We start from the raw sequence: 21,895 nt of genomic DNA, 5'->3' as shown, positions 1-21,895 counted from the left end.
GCTTACATCCGAGTAAGGGGGTTGTTTATGTATGGGAGTAAAGGGGACCTTTTCCTTAATGTTTAGTTGGGTTTTACCTTAATGATCTTTAGTAGTTGTGTACGCTTGCTAGATTTCCAGTCATAAGTGCATATGATCCAAGTACGGCAAGTATGTTAGCTCATGCCTCTCCCTCATATAAAACTGCAATAATGATTACTGGTCTAGTTATCGATTGCCTAGGGACAAATATTTCTCTTGTGTTACAAAAAGCTTTCTACTAAACAACTAGCTTTTATTATCCTGCAAAGTATCCTTAGTTTTATTATCGCAAAGTACTTCTAGTTTTATTCCCGCAAAATAGTTTCATACTTGTTCTAGGTAAAGTAAGCGTTAGCGTGCGTAGAGTTGTATCGATGGTCGATAGAACTTGAGAGAATATTAATTTCACCTTTAGCGCCTCGTTGAGTTCGACACTCTTATTATCGGAAGAGGCTACGAACGATCCCTACACTTGTGGGTTATCAAGACCTTTTTCTGGCGCCGTTACGAGGGAGCAATAGCGTAGCGGTTGATATTCCCGTCTGTGCTTGTTTGCTTTATCATTAAGTAATTTTATTTTGTGTTATAAGTTGTTTTCTATCTTTAGTTCTGGGTAGGAATTGAAAAATACCAAAAAATAGTTATACTTGCTAACCCACTGGTTGAGGAACCACCCAAAATCTACCATACTGATGAAGCTTTTTCACTTGGATCATGTTCGATCCCTTTGTGCTCGTGCTGAAATCCCAACTAGCTTAGTTGAGGGAAAATAATTAGATGAGCATGCTCATTTTTTGTGAAACCACTTATCTCAAAAAGGGAAACTCTTATGGCATCAAATTAATTGTTTGTGTTGCTACGCTTGGAATTTATGCAAAATACATGATTTAGTTGTTGTTCCGAAGACACGAAAAAACACCTTCCTTATCAATGTGTGTTTAATGATAATGAAATAGTATCTTCTTATGCCAAAGATGTCTATAGTTATTTATTTTAATAATTTGAAGAATTTGTTGCTTTTAAGGGTGCATATGAAATTACTTCTTTGATTGAAAAGTATGATGCTAATCTTTACAAATTTGAGAATTTTACCATACTTAAATATTGCTATGAAGTATGCTTCTAATGCTTATGTTAAAGAATTTATTGAAAGAATGTGTGCTGCCTTGGAAGGGACTAATATTTTGCAAGAATCTACGGAACAAGAAATTGTTGAAATTGTGAGCTCATTAGATGAAAAAGAAGAGGAGGGGAGTGGAGAATGAAAGGATGAAGAGCGGATTGATCATCCGTGCCTCAAAGTAGCGGTAACAAGTGATTGTGTAGCGAGGTGAAACGTAGCAAGCAAAAAGTAACAAGTAACAAGTAGTAGCAACGGTGCAGCAAGTGGACCAATCCCTTTTGTAGCAAGGGACAAGCCTGAACAAAGTCTTATAGGAGGAAAAACGCTCCCGAGGACACACGGGAATTTCTGTCATGCTAGTTTCATCATGTTCATATGATTCGTGTTCGTTACTTTGATAGTTTGATATGTGGGTGGATCGGCGCTTGGGTACTGCCCTTACTTGTACAAGCATCCCACTTATGATTAACCTCTCTCGCAAGCATCCGCAACTACAAAAGAAGAATTAAGACAAAGTCTAACCATAGCATTAAACTAGTGTATCCAAATCAGCCCCTCACGAAGCAACACATAGACTGGGTTTAAGCTTCTGTCACTCCAGCAACCCATCATCTACTTACTACTTCCCAATGCCTTCCTCTAGGCCCAAATATGGTGAAGTGTTATGTAGTCGACGTTCACATAACACCACTAGAGGAAAAACAACATAGAGCATATCAAAATACCGAACGAATATCAAATTCACATGACTATTATTAACATGACTTATCCCATGTCATCAGGAACAAAAGTAACTACTCACAAAACATAATCATAATCATGATCAGAGGTGTAATGAATAGCATCAAGGATCTGAACATAAACTCTTCCACCAAGTAATCCAACTAGCATCAACTACAAAGAGTAATCAACACTACTAGCAACCTTACAAGTACCAATCGGAGTCGTGAGATGAAGATTGGTTACAAGAGATGAACTAGGGATTGGAGAGGAGATGGTGCTGATGAAGATGTTGATGAAGATGCCTCCCCTCCGATGAGAGGAGTGTTGGTGATGATGATGGCGACGATTTCCCCCTCCGGGAGGGAAGTTTCCCCGGCAGGATCGTCCTGCCGGAGCTCTAGATTGGATATGCTCAAGTTTCGCCTCGTGGCGGCGGCGAAACCACGAAAAAGCTCCCTAATGATTTTTTTTCTGGACCAAGACCCTTCATATAGCAAAAGAGGGGGGCTAGTGGGCCGTCAGGGAGCCCACAAGCCCCCACTCCGCCACCAGGGGGTGGTGGCGGTTGCAGGGCTTGTGGCGCCCTGGCAGGCCCCCTCCGGTACTTCTTTCGCCCAGTATTTTTTATATAATCCCAAAAAAATCCACGTAACTTTTCAGGGCATTTGGAGATGTGCAGAATAGTGGACTAAGATTTGCTCCTTTTCCAGTCCAGAATTCCAGCTGCCTGAATTCTCCCTCTTCAAATAGACCTTGCAAAATAAGAGAGAAAAGGCATAAATATGGTACCACAAGTAATATAACAGCCCATAAAGCAATAAATATCAACATGAAAGCATGATGCAAAATGGTGTATCAACTCCCCCAAGCTTAGACCTCGCTTGTCCTCAAGCGAAAACCAAGTTCCATAAACATGTCCACATGTTTAGGGATGAAGGTGTCGATAAAACATAATACGGACATGAGGGCATCATGATCACACATAGAACAACAATACATCATAAAGATTCTTATGGGAAAGTAATAATTCCTTCACAAATCAAAGCATGAAGCAAAAACCTTACCGAGAAGTAACCAACAATAGTCCATAGTCATTGAAGCAATTGCAATTTATCACAACATCAGAAAGAGTCAAATAAGAGAAGGCAAATCCACATACACAATCATCTCTTTTGTTTTCCACAATTGTTACAACTCACGTGGTACTCATGGTGTCAAAGTTTCAGCTGGACACAGAGGAAGATAGGGGCTTATAGTTTTTGCCTCCCAACGATTTACCTCAAGGGTAAAGTGAACAATAATAAAGCATAAGTACGCAACTCCAAGTTGATATATGAATATAGATCTTTCCCAAACATGTGACGGTAGCCAAGACAAAGGCAAAAATAGGGAATTGGTGACGATCACCATGACTCTTACAAGGGCAAAAAGTAAAGGTACAAGATAGGCCCTTCGCAGAGGGAAGCAGAGGTTGTCATGCGCTTTTGAGGTTTGAATGCGTGTCCTCTTAGTGCGGAGGAACGTCACTTTATATTGCCTCCTGTGATAAAGAACTTTATTATGCAGTCTGTCGCTTTTATGTCTTCCTCATCACAGGTTCGTACAAAGCTTATTTTCCACACACTAATAGATCATACATATTAGAGAGCAATTTTTATTGCTTGCACCGATGACAACTTACTTGAAGGATCTTATTCAATCCATAGGTAGGTATGGTGGACTCTCATGGCAAAACTGGGTTGGAGGTTTATGGATGCACAAGTAGTATCTCTACTTGGTGCGGGAGTTTTGGCTAATATGAGGTGGAAGCAATCGTCACATGCTAAGGGATCTCTAATCATATAACATTGTTTGGAACCAAGCAAACACAATTCATTATGTTGTCTTCCTTGTCCAACATCTACTCCTAAGCATGTAATAGTTTGGTGAGTGCTCACAATTGTAAAAAGTGTCTAAGATGATATATTTATATGTGAACCTCTCTTTCCTTATTACTTCTTATTAATTGCAATAATGACTGAGGTCTATGTTGATTTGTTCTCAACAAGTTTCAATCATCATACGTGTCATATGTGAAGCTATCACTTTCCATAAGATCGTCTCATGATCTTTCATGCTATCGTTCTTTTCATACTTTTGATCATGGCACAAAGCAAAGCCCTTGACTAAGACACTCTTTATTATATCGCTCGTAAGCTCGAATACATCGGGGGAGAGACAAAAGCAAAAGACTCAAACTAAACACTAAAGACTTATTCCTCTAAGAGAAGAAATAAAAACTAAAAAGGAAAGAACTAAAACAAAGGTAAAAGCAAAAGATATAAAGGTGATACGATACCAGGACAACTCCCCCAAGCTTGGCAGAAGCCAAGGGGATTGCCCATACCAATGCTTAGTTGTCTTCCTTTGGCGATGATGGTAGTGTTGTTGGAGCAGTCTTGAGCTTCTCTAATTTCCACTTGAGCAAAAAGTTCTGCTCCCTTAGATCGTCATTTTCTTCCTCAAGTTTCAACACTCTATGGCAAAGTTCCTGCTTACTCTCGTGCAAGAAATGAGAAGGGATAAACAAGGTCTTAGGCTTCTTCCTAGGGTCAGGGAGGCTTGACTTCTTGAACTCCACATGATTGTTTGCAGGTTGAGGTAGAGGAGCCTCCTCTTCATCGGAACTCGTTTGCTCCTTCCCTTTGGGCTCATAGTCCTCTTCCTCATCAGTGGTCCAGCCATATGGTTCCAAATCCCCATAGACCTTGGGGTTAGCAAGGTAATCAGCCACATAGCTCTCCCCCTCTGAATCCTGAGAAGACATCTTGACCTAGATCTGCGGCAGAAACAAGCTCGAAACGAAAACAGAGGAAAACTGCGCAATACGGAGATCAAAACCTTCGGGCGAGTATATATTGATTTTTTTTGGACCAGAAGGAGTGCTCCGCAAGGAAACGGAGTCCGGGAGGCACACGAGGTGCCCACAAGCTTTCCCTCCGCCACCAGGGGGGTAGGGAGCGGTGGCAAGGCTTGTGGCCGCCTCGTGCGCTCTCCGGACTGCTTTTTATTTTTCTATTTTTCCAAAAATTCCAAAACGGAGGAAATTTCCTATTGGAAAAGCATCGGAGTCCAATTTCTTACCGAAACAGATACCTCTTCGTTTTCAGGGTCTGAAACAGGCTGATAAACATCCCTTATGTACTCCTCTGGAGTTATGACATTGATGATATTGGTCTCAACATTTATGGGAGTAGCAGAGATGTAATGCTTGATTCTTTGCCCATTTACCACTCTAGGAAAATTTCCTTCCGTGTTATTGATTTTTATGGCACCGGAACGATATACTTCCTCGATAACATAGGGACCTTCCCATTTAGAGAGAAGCTTGCCTGCAAAGAATCTCAAACGAGAATTGTATAGCAGGACATAATCACCTACATTGAACTCTCATTTCTGTATCCGTTTGTCGTGCCATCTCTTAACCTTTTCCTTGAACAACTTGGCATTCTCATATGCCTGGGCTCTCCATTCATCTAACGAGCTGATATCAAACAACCGCTTCTCACCGACAAGTTTGAAATCAAAGTTGAGCTCTTTGATTTCCCAATAAGCTTTGTGTTCCACCTCAAGAGGTAAATGACAGGCCTTACCGTAAACCATTTTATACGGTGACATGCCCATGGGATTCTTATAAGCAGTTCTATAAGCCCATAGTGCATCGTCAAGTTTGCTAGACCAATTCTTTCGATATCTATTGACAGTCTTTTGTAGGATCAATTTGATCTCCCTATTACTCAACTCCACTTGACCACTAGACTGAGGATGATAAGGAGATGCAACTCTATGGTTGACATCATACTTAGCGAGCATCTTGCGGAAAAACCATGAATGAAGTGTGAACCGCCATCAGTCATCAAATATCTAGGGACTCCAAATCTTGGGAAAATGACTTCTTTAAGCATCTTAATAGAGGTGTGGTGATCAGCATTTTTAGTGGGGATAGCTTCTACCCACTTAGTAACGTAATCCACAGCAACCAAGATGTGAGTGTACCCATTGGAACTCGGGAAAGGTCCCATATAATCAAAGCCCCATACATCAAATGGTTCAATGACAAGTGAATAGTTCATAGGCATTTCCTGACGCTTACTGATATTCCCTATTCTTTAGCATTCGTCACAAGACAAGACAAACTTACGGGCATCCTTGAAGAGAGTGGGCCAATAGAAACCTGATTGCAGTACCTTATGGGCAGTTCTATCTCCAGCATGGTGTCCTCCGTAGGCTTCGGAATGACACTTCTGCAAGATCTGTCCCTGTTCATGTTCAGGTACACAACGTCTAATAACACCATCTACTCCTTCCTTATAAAGGTGAGGATCATCCCAGAAGTAGTGTCTCAAATCAAACAAGAACTTCTTCTTTTGGTGATAGGTGAAACTGGGTGGTATGTATTTGGCTACGATATAGTTTGCATAATCGACATACCACGGTGCACTATGTGAAGTGCGGATGACATTTAATTGCTCATCAAGAAAGCTGTCATCAATAGGTAGTGGGTCATCAAGGACATTCTCTAGCCTAGACAAGTTATCTGCTACAGGGTTATCAGCACCCTTTCGGTCAACGACGTGCAAATCAAATTCCTGTAGCAGGAGAACCCATCTGATCAGCCTAGGCTTAGCGTCCTTCTTCTCCATAAGGTACTTAATAGTAGCATGATCAGAGTGAATAGTGACTTTGGAGTCAACTATATAAGATCTGAACTTTTCACATGCAAACACGACTACTAAAAATTCCTTCTCCGTAGTGGAATAGTTTCTTTGGGCACTGTCTAGAGTTTTACTAGCGTAGTGAATAACATTCAACTTCTAGTCAACTCTTTGTCCTAGAACAGCACCAACAGCATAATCACTAGCGTCACACATGATTTCAAAGGGCAAGTTCCAGTCAGGTGGTTGAACAATAGGTGCGGTTATCAAAGCCTTCTTAAGTATTTCAAAGGCTTCCTCACAATCCTCATCAAAAACAGAAGGAACATCCTTCTGCAAGAGGTTGGTAAGAGGCCTAGAAATCTTAGAGAAGTCCTTAATGAACCTTCTATAGAAACCAACATGACCTAGGAAACTTTGTATACCTCTGATATCTGTGGGGCAAGGCATTTTCTCAATTGCATCAACCTTAGCCTTATCAACTTCAATGCCTCTTTCAGAAATTTTGTGTCCTAAGACGACACCTTCATTAACCATAAAATGGCACTTCTCCCAATTCAAGATGAGGTTGGTATCTTCGCATCTCTGTAAGGCTCGATCAAGGTTGCTGAGGCAATCATCAAAGGAAGACCCGTAAACGGAGAAGTCATCCATGAAAACCTCGACAATCTTTTCACAAAAGTCAGAGAATATAGCCATCATACATCTTTGGAAGGTGGCAGGTGTATTGCATAAGCCAAAAGGCATATGTCTATAGGCAAAGGTACCGAAAGGGCAGGTGAAAGTGGTTTTCTCTTGATCAGATTGTGCAACAGGTATTTGTGAGAAACCTGAATAACCGTCTAGAAAGCAGAAGTGTGTGTGTTTTGATAGCCTTTCTAGCATTTGGTCGATAAACGACAAAGGATAATGATCTTTCCTGGTTGCCTTGTTCAGTTTCCGGAAGTCTATCACCAACCTATAGCCGGTAATAATCCTTTGTGGGATTAGTTCATCCTTACCATTAGGAACAACGGTGATACCTCACTTCTTAGGTACGCAATGTACTGGAGTTACCCAATCACTATGAGCAACAGGATAAATGATTCCTGCTTCCAGAAGCTTTAATATTTCTTTTCTCACGACCTCTTTCATCTTAGGATTCAATCTCCTTTCATGATCAGCAACTGGTTTAAAGTCAGGATCGGTTTTAATCTTGTGCTGACATAGAGTAGGACTAATACCCTTAAGATCATCAAGAGTATATCCAATAGCAGCACGGTGCTTCCTCGGAGTTCTTAGTAACTTATTCTCTTCGTGCTCTGAAAGGAGGGCACTAATAATGACAGGATATATCTCCTTCTCATCAGGATAGGCATACTTAAGAGTATCAGGCAACTATTTAAGCTCAAGCACAGGATCACCCTTTGGTGGGGGAGGATCCCCAAGCAGTTCAACACACAGATTATTCTTGAGAATAGGATATTGTCTAAGACAATTTTATCTATCTCATCTCTCTCCTCCATATGCATATCATTTTCATGCTCAAGTAGATATTGCTCTAAAGGATCCGTAGGAGGTACGGCAATAGAGGCAAGAGCAATAATTTCATCTCTACCAGACGACTCTCTTTCATGAGGTTGTCTTCCAAACTTGCATAAGTTAAATTCATGAGACACACCCTCGAAACTAACTGTGATGGTCTGCTTAATGCAATCAATGTGAGCATTGACAGTGTTGAGAAAGGGTCTACCAAATATGATGGGACAAAAGCTATTTTGTGCAGTACCAAGGACGAGGAAATTAGTAGGATACTTTGTCTTACCACACAAGACTTCTATGTCTCTCACAATTCCCAGAGGGCAGATAATGTCTCTATTAGCTAGCGTAATAGTGACATCAATGGGTTCTAACTCAGCAGGTGCAATCTCATCTTTGATTTCATCATATAAAGAACGGGGTATTGCACTAACACTAGCTCCCATATCACATAAACCATGGTAAGAGTGATCTCCTATCTTGACAGAAACAACGGGCAGGCCAACTACAGGTCCGTGTTTGTCTTTCGCGTGAGGTTTAGCAATTCTAGCGGAGTCCTCACAGAATTTGATAACATGCCCATCTATGTCTTCGGCTAAGAGATCTTTGATAATAGCAACACTAGGTTCAACTCTAATCTCCTCAGGGGGTGCAAGTGGTCTAATGTAACCCCTACATATCACAGTTGGAGCTTTAGAATAATCCTTTATCCTAGGAGGGTATGGTGGTTTCTCAGTGTAAGCACAAGGAACAACAGGATCACTAAACGCAATGACTTTCTCCTCAACTAGATTGGTTTTGGCTATGTTGCTTTCTACAGGAGGATGATATTTAAACCACTTCTCTTTGGGAAGATCAACATGAGCAACAGAAGATTCACATAGAGAAGCTACTATCTCAGAGTCAAGTCCATACTTAGCGCTAAAATCTCTAGAAGTGTTTGTCTCAACAAAAGATTTAACGCAATCAAACTGGAAATTCATACCTGACTCCTTACCTTCCTCCAGCTCCCAATCTTCAGAGTTGCGTTTCATTCTTTCCAATAAATTCCACTTGTGATCAATATCCTTCTTCATAAAAGAACCGGTACAAGAAGTGTCAAGCATGGTACGATCTTCATGAGAAAGCCGAGCATAAAAGTTTTGAGTGATGATTTCTCTTGAGAGCTCATGATTAGGGCATGAATATAGCATTGATTTAAGCCTCCCCCAAGCTTGAGCTATGCTTTCCCTGTCACGAGGCCAAAAGTTATAAATAAAGTTCCGATCACGATGTACTAAATGCATAGGATAGAACTTTTGATGAAATTCCAATTTCAACCGATTGTAGCCCCATGATCCAGTATAATCACATAGCCTATATCATGTCAACGCCTTATCCTTTAAAGATAAAGGAAAGACTTTCTTCTTTACCTCATCCTCGGGCAAACCTCCAAGCTTAAATAAACCACAAACTTCATCTACATAGATCAGATGCAAGTCTCGATGTGAAGATCCATCTCCTGTGAAAGGATTAGCCAGCAGTTTCGCAAGCATACCCGAAGGAATTTCATAAAAGATATTTTCAGTAGGTACCTCAGGTTGTGGAACAACTCCTCGTGCTTCCATTCGTGGTGAAGATACCCCGAACAAACTCCTCAAAGGAACAGTTTCCATAGTGACAAGTGACAATAAATTTCAGCACAGTATAAAAATGTTTCCTTACCAATTTCCACTTACAAAAGGCGCTTCACTCTTCGACAACGGCGCCAAAAAAGAGTCTTGATGACCCAAAAGTATAGGGGATCAATTGTAGTCCTTTCGATAAGTAAGAGTGTCGAAACCAACGAGGAGCAGAAGGCTCTGATAAACGGTTTTTAGCAAGGTAATAACTGCAAGCACTGAAAGTAGCGGTAACAAGTGATTGTGTAGCGAGGTGAAACGTAGCAAGCAAAAAGTAACAAGTAACAAGTAGTAGAAACGGTGCAGCAAGTGGCCCAATCCCTTTTGTAGCAAGGGACAAGCCTGAACAAAGTCTTATAGGAGGAAAAACGCTCCCGAGGACACACGGGAATTTCTGTCATGCTAGTTTCATCATGTTCATATGATTCGCGTTCGTTACTTTGATAGTTTGATATGTGGGTGGACCGGCGCTTGGGTACTGCCCTTACTTGGACAAGCATCCCACTTATGATTAACCTCTCTCGCAAGCATACACAACTACAAAAGAAGAATTAAGACAAAGTCTAACCATAGCATTAAACTAGTGGATCCAAATCAGCCCCTCACGAAGCAACACATAGACTGGGGTTTAAGCTTCTGTCACTCCAGCAACCCATCATCTACTTACTACTTCCCAATGCCTTCCTCTAGGCCCAAATATGGTGAAGTGTTATGTAGTCGACGTTCACATAACACCACTAGAGGAAAAACAACATAGAGCATATCAAAATACCGAACGAATATCAAATTCACATGACTATTATTAACATGACTTATCCCATGTCATCAGGAACAAAAGTAACTACTCCCAAAACATATTCATAATCATGATCAGAGGTGTAATGAATAGCATCAAGGATCTGAACATAAACTCTTCCACCAAGTAATCCAACTAGCATCAACTACAAAGAGTAATCAACACTACTAGCAACCTTACAAGTACCAATCGGAGTCGTGAGACAAAGATTGGTTACAAGAGATGAACTAGGGATTGGAGAGGAGATGGTGTTGATGAAGATGTTGATGAAGATGCCTCCCCTCCGATGAGAGGAGTGTTGGTGATGACGATGGCGACGATTTCCCCCTGCGGGAGGGAAGTTTCCCCGGCAGGATCGTCCTGCCGGAGCTCTAGATTGGAACTGCTCAAGTTCCGCCTCGTGGCGGCGGCGAAACCACGAAAAAGCTCCCTGATGATTTTTTTTTCTGGACCAAGACCCTTCATATAGCAAAAGAGGGGGGCTAGTGGGCCGTCAGGGAGCCCACAAGCCCCCACTCCGCCACCAGGGGGTGGTGGCGGTGGCAGGGCTTGTGGCGCCCTCGCAGCCCCCCTCCGGTACTTCTTTCGCCCAGTATTTATTATATAAGCCCAAAAAATCCACGTAACTTTTCAGGGCATTTGGAGATGTGCAGAATAGTGGACTAAGATTTGCTCCTTTTCCAGTCCAGAATTCCAGCTGCCTGAATTCTCCCTCTTCAAATAAACCTTGCAAAATAAGAGAGAAAAGGCATAAATATGGTACCACAAGTAATATAACAGCCCATAAAGCAATAAATATCAACATGAAAGCATGATGCAAAATGGACGTATCAGTGCCCACCTTCTAATGACAGTAAATCTTTAACTCATACATTGTTTCATTTCCCTTCGTTCTCACCGAAGGGTGAATGCTATGATCCCTTGGATTCGTTTGAAATATCCTTTTGATGAACTTGATGCTTGCTACGCTTGTGGCCATGATGCCAATATGAATCATGCTTATAAAGATGAACATGATATAATTCCTTATGTTAAGAATCAAATTGTTGCTATTGCATCCACACATGATAGTCCTATTATCTTTTTGAAATGTCCCAACTACGCCATATCGGAGAAGTTATCACTTATTAAGGATTATATTGATGGGTTGTGTTTTACCATTCCACGTGATGATTTTGATGAATATAATATGCATGTGTTTGTTGCCACTACTTGCAATTATTATGATAGAGGAACCACATCTTCACCTCTCTATGTTTCCAATACGATAAAATTGCAAGAAACTACTTATGCTATGTATTGGCCTTTACTTTGTCTGAATGAATTGTTCTTTTATGAAATGCCAATTGATACGTCTCTGTCGTATCTACTTTTCCAAACTCTTTTGCCCTTGTTTTGGTCTCTAATTTGCATGATTTGAATGGAAGTAACCCGGACAAACGTTGTTTTCAGCAGAATTGCCATGGTGTTCTTTTTGTGCAGAAATAAAATTTCTCGGAATGACCTGGAAATTTACGGGGATTTTTTGTGGAATAAATAAAAAATACTGGCGCAATAATCAACCAGAGGGGTGGAGCTGTGAGCCCACAAGCCCACCACGCGCGGGCCCCCTGGCCGCGCCTGGCAGGCTTGTGGGGCCCACGAAGCTCCACCGCCTGCAATCTCAGCTCTATTTAGTCCCTTTCGTCCGGAAAAAAATTAAGGAGAAGAGTTCATCGTGTTTTATGATACGGAGGCGCCGTCACCTCATGTTCTTCCTCTGGAGGGCAGATCTGGAGTCCGTTCTAGGCTCCGGAGAGGGGAGATCATCGCCATCGTCATCACCAACCTTCCTTCATCGCCAATTCCATGATGCTATTCACCGTTTGTGAGTAATATCATGGTAGGCTTGCTGGATGGTGATGGGTTGGATGAGATCTATCATGTAATCGAGTTAGTTTTGACGGGGATTGATCCCTAGTATCCACTATGTTCTAAGATTGATGTTGCTACTACTTTGCCATGCTTAATGCTTGTCACTAGGGCCAGAGTGCCATGATTTCAGATCTGAAACTATTATGTTGTCGCCAATATATGTGTGTTCTTGATCCTATCTTGCAAGTTGTAGTCACCTACTATGTGTTATGACCCGGCAACCCCGGAGTGACACTAGTCGGAACCACTCCCGGAGATGACCATAGTATGAGGAGTTAATGTATTAACCAAGTTTAATGCGTTGGTCCGGTTCTTTATTAAAAGGAGAACCTTAATATCCCGTAGTTTCCATTAGGACCCCGCTGCCACAGGATGGATGGACAATAGATGTCATGCAAGTTCTTTTCCCTAAGCATGTATGACTATATACGGAATACATGCCTACATTACATTGACGAACTGGAGCTAGTTACATGTCTCTCCGTGTTATAACTGTTGCATGATGAATAACATCCGGCATAATCATCCATCACTGATCCAATGCCTACGAGTCTTTTACTACTGGTCCTTGCTACGTTACTTTGCCGCTACTGCTGTCACTGCTGCTACTGTTACTCTGTCGCTACTGCTATCACTATTGCTACTCGTTACTGTTGCTACTGTTGCTATCACACTACTTTGCTACTAATACTTTGCTGCAGATACTAAGTCTTTCAGGTGTGGTTGAATTGACAACTCAACTTCTAATACTTGAGAATATTCTTTGGCTTCCCCTTGTGTCGAATCAATAAATTTGGGTGGAATACTCTACCCTCAAAAATTGTTGCGATCCCCTATACTTGTGGGTTATGAAGACCTTTTTCTGGCGCCGTTGCCGGGGAGGCATAGCTATATTCTCTGAGTCACTTGGGATTTACGTGTGCTGGTCACTATGAGGAATCCGAAAGATCCAAAAACTAAATTCTTGCCCTCAACTACGAGGACAGGTAAGGAACTGCCATCTAGCTCTGCATTTGATTCACCTTCAGTTATGAGTAAGTTTGCGACACCACCTCCTGCTAGAAATCTTGATATGTGGCATGTGCTTGATGATGCTACTTCTGCTGCCCATGATGCTTATGATGATGCTATGCTTGATACATCTTTGCCACTAGGTGCATTCCTTGATGCACAAATTGCTAGAGTTGCTGCTAGATGTTGTTAGAGCATATATCTCCATATGTGGTTTTGGTAATTGATGACAATTCCTATGGACTAATGGTTGCGTTAAGTTATATTTATAGGATTTGTCCATAGGCACTTCTTGAAGTCCATCTGTTGGGTTCAAGGAGTTTATATGATGACCAAGATGGTATTCAAGGTATTATCCAAAGAATGGTCATAGAGACACTAGGTTGATCAAGATCTCAGACAAAGAGTAAATCAAGATGATCAACACACAAAGCGTATAAGATGTACCGAGAGGGATCAAGTGATCCCATGGTATGGTAAGCATTGTCCATTACGTGTTTGTGTACTAACTCATGGTCTTTGTGAGACTCCTATGTGGGGGTTAGGTGTGCTTCCATGGGCTTGCGTCAAAAGGAAGATCTCATACAACTCATGAAGGATGACATCAAGTGGTGATCGTCATCAAGATTGTGGTGTGCAAGTTCAAGTGGAGCAACACGAATATATCATTGAAACTATTGTTAATGATCATGTGTTGATAAGGACAAGCTCATGTGCTAACCAGGACAAGATCAAGATAAGCATTCCTGAGCACTACATGCTTGATTCTTGTGGATGTTCACATGGTGGTCAAATGAAGATGAATACATAAGCTAGGCTTTCCACATTGTGTATGGGAGAGCTGCTTGAAGACTTCATCATGTCTTGCTTTCAACTTGAGCCAAGAAGGAACAACAACATCAAGCTCAAGTGAAAGGGCTAACTCAAAGGTATCAGTTCCTTTGACGTTAGTGGTGCGGAGTGATGATCAGCGAATAAAAGTATACACTCAAGTATGGATCATCGGTACCCCTTTTATAATCCTTGAGTCTTTAGGGATCCCGCACTATTAAGAGGGGATCACAGGTTTTGTGATGAACTTGCTCAAACTAGATATCCACTGTTCTGCTCTTACCACATCTCCACTGCTCTGCTATTATCAGAAAACAGGACCAGTGCCTTGGACATCCGGCCTCCTCCAGACGTCCGAGGCCCGGACATCCGGCCTCCTCCGGACGTCCGAGGCCCGGACATCCGGCCTCCTCCGGACGTCCGGAACTATGCACCAGAGAAACTTGAGTTCTATAACTCGGATTTCCGGCTCCCTTTGGACATCCGAGCGCCGGACGTCCGACCAGCTTCGGAAATCCGGAGCCCTGCACCAGAAGAACATAAGCTCTATAACTCGGATTTCCGGCTCCCTCCGGACGTCCGAGGCCCGGACATCCGTCCCCTTTCGGAAATCCGGAACCTCCCACCAGAAGAAGTTGAGTCGAATAACTCGGATTTCCGGTCTTCTCCGGACGTCCGGTCGCTATTCAATTCACAGTATTTTCAGTGATATCTACAGGCCTCGGACGACCGACCCGTGTCGGACGTCCGACCCCTCGCGGACGCCCGGACTTCCGGAAACTGTCGGAAGTCCGGACCCTATGTGACTTAAAGTGTCCCCAACGGCTGTTTTTCTCTCCCCACTATAAATACCCCCCTCCCACTTCGTGAGAGGGCAGCCCAACACAGCCTTATCCTCATAAGAACACACTTCTACCTCACACACATTTGCTCACACCAAATCTTAGATCCCAAGAGCATTTGTGAGCCCCTTTGAGAGTTGTTCCAATCAAAAGGTAGATCGTCTCCCTCTCCTCCTCTCAACCCAAGCTATTTGAGATTTGAGCAAGTTTTGAGCATTTCCCGTGATCTTGTTACTCTTGGAGGTTGGAGACTCCTAGGCGGTAGGAGTTCTTCGGAGAGGAATCAATCCGTGTGATTACCCCCCGGAAAAGTTTGTGAGGATTTGGAAGCCACCTCAAAGGCTTACCACTAGTGGTTGAGAAACGCCTTCGTGGTGTTATCTCAAAGGGAGAATAGGGTGAGCCTTCGTGGCGTTGGTGTGCCTTCGTGGTAACATCCACCTCTCTAATGGTGACTAGCTTCCCTCCAAGGAAGTGAACATCGGGATATATCTTCGTCTCAGTGACCTTGGTTATCCTTAACCCTAACTCCTTACTTGTGGTCTACTTGCGTTACTTGAGCATACATACATTCCATATTGTTTGTGCTCATTATATTGTGTTGGCTATTTCTTATGCAAGATTAATCATTCAAGCATACCCTCTATATCCACACGTTCATACTTGCAGCCTTTGATATATCGTGTGATATAGTGTGATCTAGTATCTTGTGTTGTTTCACCTACTTGTCGTGTGATATAGCTCAAGTAAGTTTGTGTAACTTACTTGTGCTTGTTAGTAACTGTATTGTGTCCATCTTGGTAGATCGTGTTGTTGATACACGTTGCAGTGCCTAGTGCATTTAGGATTTGTGCTTGACAAGTACCCTCTTAGTTTATTTCCGCATTAGTTTCAAGCCAAATCCGAAGAAGTTTTTAAATAGCCTATTCACCCCCCCTCTAGGCATCATCGAGGTCTTTTCAGATGTGATCATACTTCTAAAACTGCTGATACTATTGAAGTAGTACCTGCTACTTTGCCTGTTAGAACTAGCTCTCCTAGATATGAATTGTCTGTTATGCCTGAGGGTTATGTTATGGAGGGAGAGATAGCTGAGGACTTTCTTGCTTGTAAGGATAGCTATGATGTTGAGAAATTACTGCGCAAGTAGAAAGAAAAATCTCTGAACGCTAGGATGAAATACGACCCAAATTTTGCCACTTCGCCTATCTTTGTGACCGATAGGGATTATGAATTCTCTGTCGACCCTAAGTTAATCACTCTGGTCGAATCTGATCCTTTTCACGATTATGAGTCTGAAACGGCTGTAGGCCATCTTACCAAACTGCACGATATAGCCACCCTATTCACGAGTGAGGAAAAGATCCACCACTACTATATCCTTAAGTTGTTTCCTTTCTTCCTAAAGGATGATGCTAAGACTTGGTTCACTTCTCTTGCTCATGTTTGTGTGCGTAGCCCCCAGGATATGATCTACTACTTATCTGAGAAATATTTCCCTGCCCATAAGAAGCAAGTTGCCTTGCAGGAAATATACAACTTTGCGCAAGTTGAAGAAGAGAGTCTCCCACAAGCTTGGGGAGGCTCGTCCAGCTACTGAATGCTTTTCCTGATCACCCTCTTGAGAAGAATGAAATACTTGATATCTTCTATAATGGACTTACCGATGCTTCTAGAGACCACCTATATAGTTGTGCCGGTTGTGTTTTTAGGGAACGAACTGTAGAACAAGCTGAGATCCTATTGAATAATATCTTGTACAATGAGAATGCTTGGACTATTCCCGAACCACCTCCTAAGCCAACTCCGAAGAAAAGAGGTATTCTATTCCTCAGTCCTGAAGATATGCAAGAAGCTAAGAAATCTATGAAAGAGAAAGGCATTAAATCTGAAGATGTCAAAAATCTACCACCTATCGAAGAGATCCATGGTCTTGATAACCCGATACAGGTAGTAGAAGTAAATTCTCTTCGTAGATTCAATGAGAGTGATATTCCTTTTGATAAACCTGCTAGCTTATGCCTGGATGAATTTGATAAATTTGTTGCCAAACAACAGAGTTCCAATGATTATGTTAGCAGACAATTGGAACAGAATGCTCGTATGCTTAGTCATTTAAGTGCTTGTGTGGACAGAAACGTCAATGATCTTAAGTTGTTGAGTAAACATGCCTCTATGGTCACCACTCAAGTAGAACAAGTACTTAAAGCTTAGAATGACTTGCTCAATGAGTTGAATGACAATTCTGTCAGAGTCGTCACTAGAGGAGGTAGAATGATCCAGGAACCTTTGTATCCCGAGGGTCATCCTAAGAGAATTGAACAAGATTCTCAAGGAGTTAACACTGATGCACCTAGTCATCCTAGAAAGAAGAAGAGAGATGATAGGAACATGCACGCTAGCGACCCTGATGCTGTTACACCTGAGAGTATAAACGATGTCTCTGTCTCTGATGTTGAAACACAATCTGGTGATGAACATGAGCCTAACGATAATACCGATAGTGGTGTTCATGATGATGCTCAACCTAGCAACGATAAGGATGTGGAGATTGAACTTGTTGATCTTCATAACCCACAACCTAAGAATAAGAGATACGATAAGAACAACTTCGCTGCTAGGAAGCATGGTAAAGAAAGGGAACCATGGGTTCAGAAACCCATGCCCTTTCCTCCCAAACCATCCAAGACAAAGGATGATGAGGATTTTGAGCGATTTGTTGAAATGATTAGACCTGTCTTTCTGCAAATGCGTTTGACAGAAATGCTCAAAATGTCTCCGTATGCTAAGTACATGAAGGATATTGTGACTAATAATAGGAGGATACCTGAGGTTGAGATTTCCACCATGATCGCTAATTATACCTTCAAGGGTGGAACTCCTCAGAAACTAGGTGATCCCAGAATGCCCACTATACCTTGCTCTATTAAACGAAACTATGTTAGAACTTCTTTATGCGACCTTGGAGCCGATGTTAGTGTTATGCCTCTCTCTCTTTATCATAGACTTGAACTGGATAAGTTGACACCCACTAAAATCTCTCTGCAAATGGCTGACAAATCAACCGCTTTCCCTATCGGCATTTGCGAGGATGTGCCTGTTGTGGTTGCTAACGTTATTATCTTAACAGACTTTGTTATTTTGGATATTCCCAAGGATGATGCCATGGCGGTCATCCTTGGAAGACCCTTTCTAAACACTGCAGGGGCTGTTATAGATTGCAACAAAGGCAATGTCACTTTCCATGTCAACGGTAATGAGCATACGGTGCGCTTTCCGAAGAAACAATATCGAGTACATTGCATCAATGCTATCGAAAAGACTTCATCGATTCTTATTGGGAGCTTTGAATGCCCTATACCTCATGTTAAGATGAAGTATGATTTGCTTGTCGGGGATATCCACATCCCCATTGAGGTAACCTAGTGACTATTCGAAAATTCTCCGTTTCCTTTTGCGATTCGAAAAAGTATGTCAAGGAACTTGATCAACCTCATTGACGGATTTCTTTCGATGACCATGAGATGGATGAATCGAGGAGTCACAAACCTTTGTTCCAAGCTTTCACCTTCGGTTACTTAGAAGAAAAATGATAGATTTAGCTTTAGTTTTCCCTGTTTTTTGTTTTAGCGTCCCGTAGAAACATACCCCGAAAATAAAAGTTCTCCGAACGTCCTGAAAATCAAGTATGTTTTTTTCTGGAAGTTTTGCAAAATACTGAGACGGAGAGCTAGTCAGGGAGCTGCACCAGTGGGCCACAAGCCCTCGAGGCGCGGGCACCCCCTGGCCGCGCCTACCAGGCTTGTGGGGCCCACGTGCACCCCCTCCACTCATTCTAGCTCCCATCTGCTTCTCCTACCTCTAGAAAAAATCGTTTCGCAGCTCAAACCCGTGTTCTTGCTCTTCTTGCTGGGATTTTTGATCTCCTTGTGCAAAGCACCATTCACCAAGCTGTTTTGGGGAAATTGCTCCTTGGTAAGTGACTCCTCCATTAGTCCAATTAGTTTTTGCTCTAGTGCCTTATACATCGCGTATTTTTGCTGCCTTGGTGACCCTGTTCTTGAGCTTTGCATGCTAATTTTAGTTGGTCCCAAGTAGTTTTGATGCGTGATATGGCCTCTAGTCACTTGTTGGAGAAGTTGCTACGAGTTTAGTTGAGCCTTGTTCACTTTTCCTTTGAGTCACATAAAATTTCAGAAAAGGAAGATGTTCAGGAGAAATTATCATGCTCGTTCCTCAAGCAAGAAGGGTCCTCGTCTCGCGATTCGGGAGCCCGACCCTTACCAACAGAGGAATGCACATGTACAACCGTGTGAATGGCCTTCTGATGAATTCATGATTGAGGCAGGTTTCAAAGACGAGTTTGATATACTTGTTCACAATGTCGGACTCGAAGAATTCATCTCCGATAAATGTGAACAGTATGTTACTCTCACTGCCTCTTTTGTTCGTAGATTCAAATTTTCAGCTGGCCGTGATACATCTGTACTGTTTGATCTCTATGGCAAATCGTATACCATGGATTTAGAGGATTTCAATAGAATTTGCAAGATACCTGTTTGGGGTAGTCTCAATGATCCTCCTAAATCTTCGATTAGAGATTTTTTCTCTACTTTAACTGTTAGAGAAACTAGAGATATTACGCAGGCTACCATGGGGAGCATTCATTTTCCTTCCTTGCATTACTTTGCCCTCTTCATAGGTAGATTCATTAACAACAAGATTGAGCATTGTCACCTCTGCGCACCCGACCTTAGTCTTCTTAAGAGCGCAGTAACGGGTGATAGAAGTTTCAACATGGGAGCTATAATAGCAAGGAGGCTGAATAATAATGCTAATGAAGGGGATTTCTTTGGTGGGATCTATGCCACTCGCATAGCAAAGTTTCTTGGAATACCTATCTGCGAAGCAGATCCCCCGCTCCATATAGCTTTCCTTGATCGCGCCGCTTTGACATGCTATCAGTTCCTTGAGAGGGATGATGAATCCCTCCCATACCGTTTAATATTTAACCGGAAGCGTGTTTTCCATATTACCCTTCCCGCTCCTGCCTTCTTTGACTTTCAGGTAAAACGGAGATATTACATAACCAAAGGAGAGGCAGAGGAGTATGAGAGGGAGGCAAAGGCTGCTCGTCTCCGTGAGGCAGCTATTCAGGCAGTGGCTGCAGCGCTCCCGTATACCCCCATTATGATTTTGGGTATCGCACGGACCATCCATGGGAGTAGACCAACTTAGGCCAAAAGCCTAAGCTTGGGGGAGTACATGTTTCTCACCGACTTTATATTCTTGCTTACGCTTTCACTTTGTTAGTCGGTGTTCACACTTTGCCACTGTATCATCCATGCTACTTTATTTCTTTTTCTCGCTTTCTTCTCGTGTGTTTGTCTAGGTTGAGAAAACCCAAAAATATTTCCTTTTCTTCTTTTGCTTGTTGGGAGCTTTCCCGTGTAAATAGTTTTCTTTTCCTTTGGGTCAAGGTAGAAGACCGTGGTTACAATGTTTAGTGGCTCTCGCATGCATATCTGTTTATCTGTCAAAGAGCCATATTACTTTGTCTTCTCCTTTCTGTTTGCTTGTAGATTCCAGCTTAGTCCAATGCACGAGCACTCTTATTATTGTTCACATCATTCGGTCGTGCATGTGAAAGGCAATAATGACGATATATGATGAAGTGACTGAGTCTGGAAAAGTTGGTATGAACTCGATCTATTTTGTTTTTGTAAATATGACTAGCTCATCATTCCTGATTCAGCTTTGTTATGAGAGAAACATGTTTGCAATGACAACTTAGAGATCATAGTTTCTGATGCCATGCTTAATTAGCTATGAGCTTATAATGGTTTGTCTTGGATGCCAACATGAATTTTGAGATGATTATGATGTAGTATGATAGGATGGTATCCTCCTTTGAATGATTCAAGTGGCTTGACTTGGCGCATGTTTACGCATGTTGTTGAAACAAAATCAACATAGCCTCTATTATATTCATGTTCATGGTGATTTATGTCCTACTCATGCTTGGACTCAATGTTGGTTAATTTCAATGCATGTTGATGATTGTTGTCGCTCTCTAGTTGGTCGCTTCCCAGTCTTTTGCTAGCCTTCACTAGTACTAAGCGAGAATACTGCTTGTGCATCCACTTTCATAAACCAAAAGTTGTTCCATATGAGTCCAGCATACCTACCTATATGCGGTATCTACCTTCCGTTCCAAGTAAATTTGCATGTGCCACTCTCTAAACCTTCAAGTAATAATCTGCTTTGCATGCCCGAACTTCTCATGTGGTGACAAGGGGCGATCAGTATCTTCCATGCTAGGCGTGTTATCCTCGATATGTGTTTATTCACTATCATTCACGAGAAAGGGGCCGGTAATTGGAATGCCCGGTTCCATGCTCAAATCGAAAAGATAATTGCAAACAAAACTCCCCCTGGATTGATGTTGGTATGGACGGCGCCCGAGTATTCGGCTAGTCGTGGAGTGTGATTGATCGGTGGTGGGGGAGTCAAAACTTTACTTTTCTGTTTGGGAACCGCCTATAGTATGTGTAGCATGGAAGATGGTGAAAACTCTTGGTCATTGTGTTGATAATGAAAGCATGCCACCCAAAATTATTATCTCTGTTTTCAAAGCTTGAGCTCTGGCACCTCTCCAAATCAATGCTTCCCTCTACGAAGGGCCTATCTATTTATGTTTCTATTGAGTCATCCTCTTCTTATAAAAGCACCAATTAGAGAGCACCTCTGTCATTTTTATG

Source organism: Hordeum vulgare, chromosome 7H (genome assembly GCF_904849725.1).
Source record: "Hordeum vulgare subsp. vulgare chromosome 7H, MorexV3_pseudomolecules_assembly, whole genome shotgun sequence".
NCBI lineage: Eukaryota > Viridiplantae > Streptophyta > Magnoliopsida > Poales > Poaceae > Hordeum > Hordeum vulgare.
The sequence above is the reverse complement of the archived record's forward strand: the minus strand, read 5'-3'. Positions refer to the sequence as shown.